This window comes from Elephas maximus, chromosome 4 (genome assembly GCF_024166365.1).
Source record: "Elephas maximus indicus isolate mEleMax1 chromosome 4, mEleMax1 primary haplotype, whole genome shotgun sequence".
NCBI lineage: Eukaryota > Metazoa > Chordata > Mammalia > Proboscidea > Elephantidae > Elephas > Elephas maximus.
This window is the reverse complement of record NC_064822.1, coordinates 112,037,109-112,050,459: the sequence shown is the minus strand read 5'-3', so window position 1 is coordinate 112,050,459 and position 13,351 is coordinate 112,037,109.

Sequence of the window (13,351 nt, the reverse complement as noted above, 5' to 3'; positions counted from 1 at the left end):
CTTCTAAGAATATATGTTTCTTATTCCCCTGTACTTGTCAGAGCAGGCAATTCTATGAAGATTGAGAAGAAATATAGTTGTTAGGCTGATTGTCTTATTTCAAAATAACTTTCTTGTGCTGTGTTCATGAAAGTATTTTTTAGCTTAAAAAATGGTACATTTTATGTCTTCTAATATTTCATAAATGTTATGTTTTAGTGTTTCATTCAATTCCCATTTCCTTTTGTTACCAACCTTCCAAGGAAATATCTCTTTTAAAAGATGTGGTAAATAGACTTTCAGGTAGTATCCATGGACCCCAACTCTTGGTGTTAGTGCCCTTGTATAATCTCCTCCTCATAAGTGTGAGCGAGACCTTTGTCTTGTTTGTACTTAACACAATATGGTTATTGCAATTGTTAGATGTTGTGAGGATGAAGTGACATCACTCTTGTGATTGTGCTACCTTATATATGACTTTAGTTAGCTGACTTCCTCTACAATCTCTCTCTCCATTGCTGGTTTTGAAGAAGCAAGGTGCCATGAATTCTATAGCCATAAGAAAATTGATTCTGCCAACAACCTGAGAAAGCCTGGAGAGGACCCATCCACCATCGAGGATCCTGATGAAGATGCAGCCCTCCTGAAATCTTGACCAGAACTTTGTAGAACACCCAGCTAAGCAGTGGCCATGCTCCTGCCTTACAGAAACTCTGATGTAATGAATGTGTATAATTTAAATGTTCTAGATTTTTAATACTTTGTTGTGCAGCATTGAAAACTAATACACATGGTATCTCCTTTTGTCTCAAAAGTAATGCAGTTTTAAGAAAGCCATGTCAGACTTTCATTTCTGCAATAAATCCCTTTCTTTGTAATTTTTATTTATTTATTTATTTTTGGATCTTCCTGAAATTTGTCAGCAGACAAGTAGAAAATATCAATTTGTAAACTAAACCATGTATGCAGGCACAACTCATCTATGTATACATCTATCTGTATATAAAAGTAAGCATAAGTTCCTAATGATACTTCTGAATCCAGTTTTGTAGCCCACAGTTTGTTACAGCATTCTTGCTTCTCTTCTTTGTAATTTTTTTCCATGATAGGCAGGAAACTACCTTTCATTATTAAAACATATTCCCTTATTAGTTCAAGCCCAGTAAACAAATTTTAAAACTGCTAGACCGTATTCTATAAGAATCAGTTTTACCACCCATGATACAGTGTTTATGATCTTTCACTCTTCACTCTTAGAGTATTAAAAAAAAATGGTGTTTATCACAGTGACTTTCTTAACCTTCCTCTTCATTGTTGGATATGTCATTACTTTGTAAAACTGTCAATTTATCTGTCACAGTCTGCATTACATTTTGAGGTCCTCCAACATCCTGGTGATTATTTTTAACTCATGTTTACTAAAAGTTATTATGGTAGCTTACTGTTCTTCAGGTGTTGAAAAATACTTAGAGTCATACATCCAGCCCCAAGTTCCAAATCCCCCAAGTGTCTGTCAGCTTGTACTGTGGGAGCTTGCCTGTTGCTGTGATGCTGAAAGTTATGCCACATATTGAAATACCAGCAGACTAAGACAGACTAGGAGGAAGAACCCTGTAGACTACTTCTGGAAAAAATTAGCTAGTGAAAACCTTCTGAATAGTAGCAGAATATTGTGTGAATTGTGCCAGAAGAGTTGGAAGGCACACAAAATACAACTGGGGAAGAGCTGCCTCGTCAAAGTAGAATCAACCTTAATGATGTGGATGGAGTCAAGCTTTCAGGACCTTCATTTGCTGATGAGACATGACTCAAAATGACAAGAGCTGCAAATACCCATTAATAATGGGAATGTGGAATGTACAAAATATGAATTTAGGAAAATTGGAAATTGTCAAAAATGAAATGGAACAAACAAACATCAATAACGGGCATTAGTGACTTGAAATAGACTTGTACTGGCCATTTTGAATTGGACAATCATATTGTCTACTACACTGGGAATGACAACTTAAAAGAGGAATGACATTGCATTCATTGTCAAAAAGAACATTTCAAGATCTATCCTGAAGTACAATGCTGTCAGTGATAGGATAACATCCATAAGCCTGAAAGGAAAACCAGTTAATATGACTATTATTCAAATTTATGCACCAACCTCTAAGGCCAAAGATGAAGAAACTGAAGATTTTTACCAACTTCTGCCGTCTGAAATTGATGGAACATGCAGTCATGATTCATTGATAAATACTGGCGATTGGAATGCAGAAGTTGGAAATAAAGAAGAGGAATCTGTAGTTGGAAAATATGGGATTGGTTGTAGAAAGGTTGCCTGAGATTGCATGATAGAATTTTGCAAGACCAATGACTTCTTCATTGCAAATACCTTTTTTTTGACAACATAAACAGCGACTATACACTTGGACTTTGCCAGATAGAATATATAGGAATAAAATCGACTACTTCTGTGGAAAGAAGCAATGGAAATGCTCAATGTCATCAGTCAGAACAAGGCTAGGGGCCAACAGTGAAACAGGCCATCGATAGCTAATATGCTAGTTCAAGTTGAAACTGACGAAAATTAGAACAAGTCTACGAAAGCCAAAGTACAACCTTGAGTACACCCCACAGGAATTTAGAGACCATCTTGAGAGTAGATATGACACGCTGAAAGCTATGACCAAAGGCTAGGTGAGTTGTGGAATGACAGCATACGTGAAGCAAGCAAGAGGTCGTTAAAAAGACAGGAAAGAAAGAAAAGACCAAAATGGGTGTTAGAAGAGACTCTGAAACTTGCTCTTGAACATCAGGTAGTTAAAGCTAAAGGAAGAAATGATGAAGTAAAAGGGTTGAACAGAAGATTTTCAAAGGGCAGTTCCAGAGGATAAAGTAAGGTATTATAATGGCATGGGCAAGGACCTGGGGATAGAAAACCAAAAGGCTAGAATACGCTCAGAATTTCTCAAGCTGAGAAAACTGAAGAAAAACTTCAAGCCTCAAGTTGCAACATTGAAGGACTCTAAGGAGAAAATACTAAACAATGCAAGAAGCATGAAAAGAAGATGGAAGAAATACATAGAGTCACTATGCCAAAAAGAAATGGTCGATGTTTAACCATTTCAGGAGGTAGCATATGATCAAGAATCGACGGTACTGAAGGAAGAAGTCCAAGCTTCACTGAAGGCAATGGTGAAACACAAGTCTCCAGGAATTGACAGAATACCAATTGAGATTTTTCAACAAATGGGTGCAGTGCTGGAAGTGCTCGCTTGTCTGTGCCAACAAATCTGGAAGAGAGCTACCTGTCCATCTGACTGGAATAAATCCATATTTATGCCTATTCCCAATAAAAGTGATCCAACCAAGGAGGGCGGAGCCAAGATGGCGGACTAGGCAGACGCTACCTCGGATCCCTCTTACAACAAAGACATGGAAAAACAAGTGAATCGATCACATACGTAACAATCTATGAACCTTGAACAACAAACACAGATTTAGAGACGGAGAACGAACTAATACGGGGAAGCAGCGATTGTTTCCAGACCCTGGAGCCAGCGTACCAGTCAGGTACTGCACAAGCACAGAGACCTGCTCCACCCTCCTGAACTAACCCCGGGAGGGGGACCAGCCGGTTCCACGGGCGGCGTGGGACGCAGCCGGTAGGAGAAGTCCCCGGGAGGCAGTGACTGGTCTTGGAGCAGAAAGAGCAGCATCCGAGCCGGGGAACTGTCTTGCAGGGATTTGGACTGGACGCAGCGGATTTTCTGGAAAAACTAGTTTCCCAGTGATGGCTCGGAGACAACAATCCATATCAAACCACTTAAAGAAGCAGACCGTGACAGCTTCTCCAACCCCCCAAACAAAAGAATCAAAACCTTTCCCAAATGAAGATACAATCTTGGAATTATGAGATACAGAATCTAAAAAACAAATTTACATAATGCTTAATGATACCACAAATGAAATTAGGATAACTGCAGAAAAAGCCAAGGAACACACTGAAAAAACTGTTGAAGAACTCAAAAAGATTATCCAAGAACATACTGGAAAAATTAATAAGTTGCAAGAATCCATAGAGAGACAGCATGTAGAAATCCAAAAGATTAACAATAAAATTACAGAATTAGACAATGCAATACGAAGTCAGAGGAGCAGACTCGAGCAATTAGAATGCAGACTGGGACATCTGGAGGACCAGGGAATCAACACCAACATAGCTGAAAAAAAATCGGATAAAAGAATTAAAAAAAAATGAAGAAACCCTAAGAATTATGTGGGACTCTATGAAGAAGGATAACCTGCGGGTGATTGGAGTCCCAGAACAGGGAGGGGGGACAGAAAACACAGAGAAAATAGTGGAGGAACTCCTGACAGAAAACTTCCCTGACATCATGAAAGACGAAAGGACAGCTACCCAAGATGCTCATCGAACCCCATTTAAGACTGATACAAAAAGAAAAACACCGAGATATATCAGCATCAAACTCACCAAAACCAAAGATAAACAGAAAATTTTAAAAGCAGCCAGGGAGAAAAGAAAGGTTTCCTTCAAGGGAGAATCAATAAGAATATGTTCTGACTACTCAGCAGAAACCATGCAGGCAAGAAGGGAATGGGCCGACATATACAGAGCACTGAAGGAGAAAAACTGCCAGCGAAGGATCATATATCCAGCAAAACTCTCTCTGAAATATGAAGGCGAAATTAAGATATTTACAGACAAACACAAGTTTAGAGAATTTGCAAAAACCAAACCAAAGCTACAAGAAATAAATACTAAAGGATATTGTTTGGTCAGAGAACCAATAATATCAGATATCAGCACAACACAAGGTCACAAAACAGAACGTCCTCATATCAACTCAAATAGGGAAATCACAAAAACAAACAAATTAAGATTAATTAAAAAAAAATACACATAACAGGGAATCATGGAAGTCAATAGGTAAAAGATCACAATAATCAAAAAGAGGGACTAAATACAGGAGGCATTGAACTGCCATATGGAGAGTGATACAAGGCAATATAGAACAATACAAGTTAGGTTTTTACTTAGAAAAATAGGGGTAAATAATAAGGTAACCACAAAAAGGTATAACAACTCCATAACTCAAGATAAAAACCAAGAAAAACGTAACGACTCAACTAACATAAAGTCAAGCACTATGAAAATGAGGATCTCACAATTTACTAAGAAAAACGCCTCAGCACAAAAAACTATGTGGAAAAATGAAATTGTCAACAACACACATAAAAAGGCATCAAAATGACAGCACTAAAAACTTATTTATCTATAATTACCCTGAATGTAAATGGACTAAATGCACCAATAAAGAGACAGAGAGTCACAGACTGGATAAAGAAACACGATCCATCTATATGCTGCCTACAAGAGACACACCTTAGACTTAGAGACACAAACAAACTAAAACTCAAAGGATGGAAAAAAGTATATCAAGCAAACAATAAGCAAAAAAGAAGAGGAGTAGCAATATTAATTTCTGACAAAATAGACTTTAGACTTAAATCCACCACAAAGGATAAAGAAGGACACTATATAATGATAAAAGGGACAATTGATCAGGAAGACATAACCATATTAAATATTTATGCACCCAATGACAGGGCTGCAAGATACATAAATCAAATTTGAACAGAATTGAAAAGCGAGATAGATACCTCCACAATTATAGTAGGAGACTTCAACACACCAGTTTCGGAGAAGGACAGGACATCCAGTAAGAAGCTCAACAGAGACACGGAAGATCTAATTACAACAATCAACCAACTTGACCTCATTGACTTATACAGAACTCTCCACCCAACTGCTGCAAAGTATACTTTATTTTCTAGCGCACATGGAACATTCTCTAGAATAGACCACATATTAGGTCATAAAACAAACCTTTGCAGAGTCCAAAACATCGAAATATTACAAAGCATCTTCTCAGACCACAAGGCAATAAAACTAGAGATCAATAACAGAAAAACTAGGGAAAAGAAATCAAATACTTGGAAACTGAACAATACCCTCCTGAAAAAAGACTGGGTTATAGAAGACATCAAGGAGGGAATAAGGTAATTCATAGAATGCAACGAGAATGAAAATACTTTGTATCAAAACCTCTGGGACACAGCAAAAGCAGTGCTCAGAGGCCAATTTATATCAATAAATGCACACATACAAAAAGAAGAAAGAGCCAAAATCAGAGAACTGTCCCTACAACTTGAACAAATAGAAAGTGAGCAACAAAAGAATCCATCAGGCACCAGAAGAAAACAAATAATAAAAATTAGAGCTGAACTAAATGAATTAGAGAACAGAAAAACAATCGAAAGAATTAACAAAGCCAAAAGCTGGTTCTTGGAAAAAAATAACCAAATTGATAAACCATTGGCTAGACTGACTAAAGAAATACAGGAAAGGAAACAAATAACCCGAATAAGAAATGAGAAGGACCACATCACAACAGAACCAAATGAAATTAAAAGAATCATTTCAGATTATTATGAAAAATTGTACTCTAACAAATTTGAAAACCTAGAAGAAATGGATGAATTCCTGGAAAAACACTACCTACCTAAACTAACACATTCAGAAGTAGAACAACTAAATAGACCCATAACAAAAAAAGAGATTGAAATGGTAATCAAACAACTTCCAACAAAAAAAAGCCCTGGCCCTGACGGCTTCACTGCAGAGTTCTACCAAACTTTCAGAGAAGAGTTAACACCACTACTACTAAAGGTATTCCAAAGCATAGAAAATGACGGAATACTACCCAGCTCATTCTATGAAGCCACCATCTCCCTGATACCAAAACCAGGTAAAGACATTACAAAAAAAGAAAATTATAGACCTATATCCCTCATGAACATTGATGCAAAAATCCTCAACAAAATTCTAGCCAATAGAATCCAACAACACATCAAAAAAATAATTCACCATGATCAAGTGGGATTTATACCAGGTATGCAAGGCTGGTTTAATATCAGAAAAACCATTAATGTAATCCATCACATAAATAAAACAAAAGACAAAAACCACATGATCTTATCAATTGATGCAGAAAAGGCATTTGACAAAGTCCAACACCCATTTATGATAAAAACTCTTACCAAAATAGGAATTGAAGGAAAATTCCTCAACATAATAAAGGGCATCTATGCAAAGCCAACAGCCAATATCACTCTAAATGGAGAGAACCTGAAAGCATTTCCCTTGAGAACGGGAACCAGATAAGGATGCCCTTTATCACCGCTCTTATTCAACATCGTGTTGGAAGTCTTAGCCAGGGCAATTAGGCTAGCCAAAGAAATAAAAGGTATCCGGATTGGCAAGGAAGAAGTAAAGTTATCACTATTTGCAGATGACATGATTATATACACAGAAAACCCTAAGGAATCCTCCAGAAAACTACTGAAACTAATAGAAGAGTCTGGCAGAGTCTCAGGTTATAAAATAAACATACAAAAATCACTTGGATTCCTCTACATCAACAAAAAGAACACCGAAGAGGAAATAACCAAATCAATACCATTCACAGTAGCCCCCAAGAAGATAAGATACTTAGGAATAAATCTTACCAAAGATGTAAAAGACCTATACAAAGAAAACTACAAAGCTCTACTACAAGAAATTCAAAGGGACATACTTAAGTGGAAAAACATACCTTGCTCATGGATAGGAAGACTTAACATAGTAAAAATGTCTATTCTACCAAAAGCCATCTATACATTTAATGCACTTCCGATCCAAATTCCAATGTCATATTTTAAGGGGATAGAGAAACAAATCACCAATTTCATATGGAAGGGAAAGAAGCCCCGGATAAGCAAAGCACTGCTGAAAAAGAAGAAGAAAGTGGGAGGCCTCACCTTACCTGACTTCAGAACCTATTATACAGCCACAGTAGTCAAAACAGCCTGGTATTGGTACAACAACAGACACATAGACCAATGGAACAGAATTGAGAACCCAGACATAGATCCATCCACGTATGAGCAGCTGATATTTGACAAAGGACCAGTGTCAATTAACTGGGGAAAAGATAGCCTTTTTAACAAATGGTGCTGGCGTAACTGGATATCCATTTGCAAAAAAATGAAACAGGACCCATACCTCACACCATGCACAAAAACTAACTCCAAGTGGATCAAAGACCTAAACATAAAGACTAAAACGATAAAGATCATGGAAGAAAAAATTGGGACAACCCTAGGAGCCCTAATACAAGGTATAAACAGAATACAAAACATTACCAAAAATGATGAAGAGAAACCCGATAACTGGGAGCGCCTAAAAATCAAACACCTATGCTCATCTAAAGACTTCACCAAAAGAGTAAAAAGACCACCTACAGATTGGGAAAGAATTTTCAGCTATGACATCTCCGACCAGCGCCTGATCTCTAAAATCTACATGATTCTGTTAAAACTCAACCACAAAAAGACAAACAACCCAATCAAGAAGTGGGCAAAGGATATGAACACACATTTCACTAAAGAAGATATTCATGCAGCCAACAGATACATGAGAAAATGCTCTCGATCATTAGCCATTAGAGAAATGCAAATTAAAACTACGATGAGATTCCATCTCACACCAGCAAGGCTGGCATTAATCCAAAAAACACAAAATAATAAATGTTGGAGAGGCTGCGGAGAGATTGGAACTCTCATACACTGCTGGTGGGAATGTCAAATGGTACAACCACTTTGGAAATCTATCTGGCGTTATCTTAAACAGTTAGAAAGAGAACTACCATACAACCCAGAAATCCCACTCCTAGGAATATACCCTAGAGATACAAGAGCCTTCATACAAACAGATATATGCACACCCATGTTTATTGCAGCTCTGTTTACAATAGCAAAAAGTTGGAAGCAACCAAGGTGTCCATCAACGGATGAATGGGTAAATCAATTGTGGTATATTCACACAATGGAATACTACGCATCGATAAAGAACAGTGACGAATCTGTGAAACATTTCATAACATGGAGGAACCTGGAAGGCATTATGCTGAGCGAAATTAGTCAGAGGCAAAAGGACAAATATTGTATAAGACCACTATTATAAGACCTTGAGAAATAGTAAACCTGAGAAGAACACATACTTTTGTGGTTACGAGGGGGGGAGGGAGGGAGGGTGGGAGAGGGTTTTTTATTGATTAATCAGTAGATAAGAACTGCTTTAGGTGAAGGGAAAGACAACACTCAATATATGGAAGGTCAGCTCAATTGGACTGGACCAAAAGCAAAGAAGTTTCCGGGATAAAATGAATGCTTCAAAGGTCAGCGGAGCAAGCGCGGGGGTCTGGGGAACATGGTTTGCGGGGACTTCTACGTCAATTGGCAAAATAATTCTATTATGAAATCATTCTGCATCCCACTTTGAAATGTGGTGTCTGGGGTCTTAAATGCTAACAAGCGGCCATCTAAGATGCAGCAATTGGTCTCAACCCACCTGGAGCAAAGGAAAATGAAGAACACCAAGGCCACACGACAACTAAGAGCCCAAGAGACAGAAAGGGCCACATGAACCAGAGACCTACATCATCCTGAGACCAGAAGAACTAGTTGGTGCCCGGCCACAATCGATGACTGCCCTGACAGGGAGCACAGCAGAGGACCCCTGAGGGAGCAGGAGATCAGTGGGATGCAGACCCCAAATTCTCATAAAAAGACCAAACTTAATGGTCTGACTGAGACTAGAGGAATCCCGGCGGCCATGCTCCCCAGAACTTCTGTTGACACAGGACAGGAACCATCCCCGAAGACAACTCATCAGACATGAAAGGGACTGGTCAGCGGGTGGGAGAGAGATACTGATGAAGAGTGAGCTAATTATATCAGGTGTACACTTGAGATTGTGTTGGCAACTCTTGTCTGGAGGGGGGATGGGAGGATAGAGAGAGAGGGAAGCAGGCAAAATTGTCAAGAAAGGAGAGATTGAAAGGGCTGACTCAAGAGGGGGAGAGTAAATGGGAGTAGGGAGTGAGATGTATGTAAACTTATATGTGACAGACTGGATTTGTAAACGTTCACTTGAAGTTTAATAAAATTTATTAAAAAAAAAAAACCTTATGTGATGAATACCAACTTTAAATAAAGTCATTATCAGCCACTGGAAAAAAAAAAAAAGTGATCCAACCAAATGTGGAAATTATTGAACAATTTCATTAATATCACACACAAGTAAAATTTTGCTGAAGTTCATTTAAAAGTGGCTGCAGCAATGTATGGACAGGGAACTGCCAGAAATTCAAGCCAAATTCAGAAGAGGACTTGGAATGAGGGATATCATAGCTGTTGTCAGATGGACCCTGGCTGAAAGTGGAGAATACCAGAAAGATGTTTACCTGTGTATTATCGACTATGCAAAGGTATTCAACTGTGTAGATCATAACAAATTATGGCTAACATTGTGAAGAATGGAAATTCCAGAACACTTAATTGTGCTCATGAGGAAACTGCACATAGATCAAGAAGCAGTCCTTCAAACAGAATAAGGGGATACTCTGTGGTTAAAATCAGGAAAGGTGTGTGTCCGGGTTTTATCCTTTCACCATACCTATTCAGTTTGTATGCTGAGCAAATAAACCAAGAGTGTGTACTATATGCTGAAGAACGGTGCATCGAGATTGAAGGAATACTCATTAACAGCCCGTATTACATAGATGACACAACCTTGCTTGCTGAAAGTGAAGAAGACTTGAAGCACTTACTGATGCAAATCAAAGACTACAGCCCTCAGCATGGATTACACCTCCACATAAAGAAAACAAAAATCCTCACTACTGGACTAATAAGCAACATTATGATAAACAGAGAAAATATTGAAGTTGTCAAGAATTTCATTTTACTTGAATCTGCAATCAATACCCATGGAAACAGCTGTTAATAAATCAAAAGATGAATTGCATTGGGCAAATCTGCTGCAAAACACCTCTGTAAAGTGTTGAAAAGCAAAGATGTCACCCTGAAGACTAAGACGCTCCTCACTCAAGTTATGGTGTTTTCAATAGCCTCATTCGAAAGCTGGAAGATGAATAAGGAAGACCAAAGAAGAATTGACGCCTTTGAATTGTTGTGTTGGTGAAGAATATTGAATATACCGTGGACTACCAAAAGAATGAACAAATCTGTCTTGGAAGAAGTACAACCAGAATGCTCACTAGAAGCAAGGAAGGCGAGAGTATGTCTCATATAATTTGGACATGTTATCAGGAGGGATCAGTCCCTAGAGAACGACATCATGCTTGGTAAAGTAGAGGGTCAGGGAAAAAGAGGAAGACCCTCAGGATATGGACTGATGCAGTGACTACAACAATGGACGTAAGCATAACAACGATTGTGAGGTTGGCACAGGGCCGGGCAGTATTTGGTTCTGTTGTACATATGGTTGCTATAAGTCAGAATGAGTCCATGGCACCTAACAACAACAAAATCCCAAATACGGCAATTGTATTACCTCACAAAGTCTCTCTTGTAATCCCTTTGTAGGCAATTCTTTCTGCTGCCCCCAACTGCTGGCAATAACTGATCTGTTTTCAATTCCTACGGTTGTGCTATCTCAGAAGGTCATAATAAAATTATGTAATACATGGCTTTGAGTCTGGCCTCTTCCACTTTCTAAAATGAACTCGTGTTTCACAAATGTTGATTTGTGAATCAATAATTTGTTTCTTTTTACTTCCAAATAGCATTCCATTAGATGGATATACCACTGTTTATTTATCTATTCACCTATTGAAGAACACCTGAGTAGTCTCCACTTTTTAGTGATTATGAATAAAGATGTTACATTAATTAGCATATACATTTGTGCAAATATAAGTTTTCATTTCACTAGGGCAAAATAGCTAGGGGTGGGATTGCTGGGTTTTATATTAAGTGTGTGTTTAACATTATAAGAAACTGCCATTAGTTTTCAAAGCTAGCTGTGCCATTATAAATCCCACCAGCAATGTGTGAGTTTCTATTACATGTCCTACAACATTTGGTATTGTTATTTTTTTATTTTAGTTCTAGTAGGTAAGTGACAGTGTCCCACTGCGGTATTAATGGGGAGGAGAATCCATAATTGAAAAATGGTATATATCTGTGTTGTTGTTATCATTGTTCACTTCCAGCTCTTAGTGAACAACAACAGAGGGAAATGCTGCCTGGTCTGCACCATCCTCAATACTGGTATTATATTAGAGCCCATTAATGGATGTTTGCAGCTGTTTCTTCTCATTCTGAGTCATGCCACATCAGCAAATGAAGGTCCCCAAAACTCTACTTTGAGGAGGCAGCTATTACTCAGTAATATTCTGAATGTCTTCCAATGTTAGGGGCTCATCTTCCAGCACTATATCAGATAATGTTCCATGGCTATTCATAAGCTTTTCACCAGACAATTTTTTTAGAAGTAGATTTCCAGGTCCTTCTTCTTAGCCTGGAAACTCAGCTGAAAGCTGTCCACCACAGGTATTTGATGGTATTTGATGGTATTTGAAATACTGGAGGCATAACTTCCATCATGAAAGCAACAAGCAAGCCACCACACTAAGATAAACTGACAGATGAGTGGTGCAGCCCTGGTGGTACAGTGGTTAAGGTGCTCAGTTGTAAACTGAAAGGTCAGTGGTTTGAAGCCAAAAACCATGCTGTGAAAGAAAGATGAGGCTGTCTGCTTCTGTAAGATTTATTTATAGCTTTGGAAATCTAATGGGGCAGGTCTACTCTGTCCTATAGGGTTGCTATGAGTTGGAATTGACAGGATGGCAAAGGGGTTTTTGAGTTTATATATATATATATATATACACACACACATATGTATATGTATGTGTATACATATAAAAAACGTATATATGTATATATACAAACACACATGTGAATTTGTATGCATTTACACATACGTTTTACTAATATTACCTAATAATAAAATATATAATGTTAATTTATATGTAGACAGAAAGATTTAATATTAAATAATCTTAATAAACCCAATCTTAATAGATGTATGATTTAAGAACTCACATTGTAGTTGTTAGTTGCTGCCAAGTTGGTTCTGATTTATAGCAATCCTAGGTACAAAAGAAGAAAACGCTGCCTCATACTGTGCCATCCTCACAGTTGTTGCTGTTTGAGCTCATTGTTGCAGCCACTGTGTCAAACAACTCACTGAGGGTCTTCCTCTTTTTTCTGACCCTCTACTTTACCAAGCATGATGTCTTTCCCCAGGGACTGGTCACTTGTGATAGCACGTCCAAAGTAAATGAAATGAAGTCTTCCTATCCTAGCTTTGAAGGAACATTCTGACTGTACTTCTTCAAGAAAGATATGTTTGTTCTTCTGGGAGTCATGGCATATACAATATTCTTGG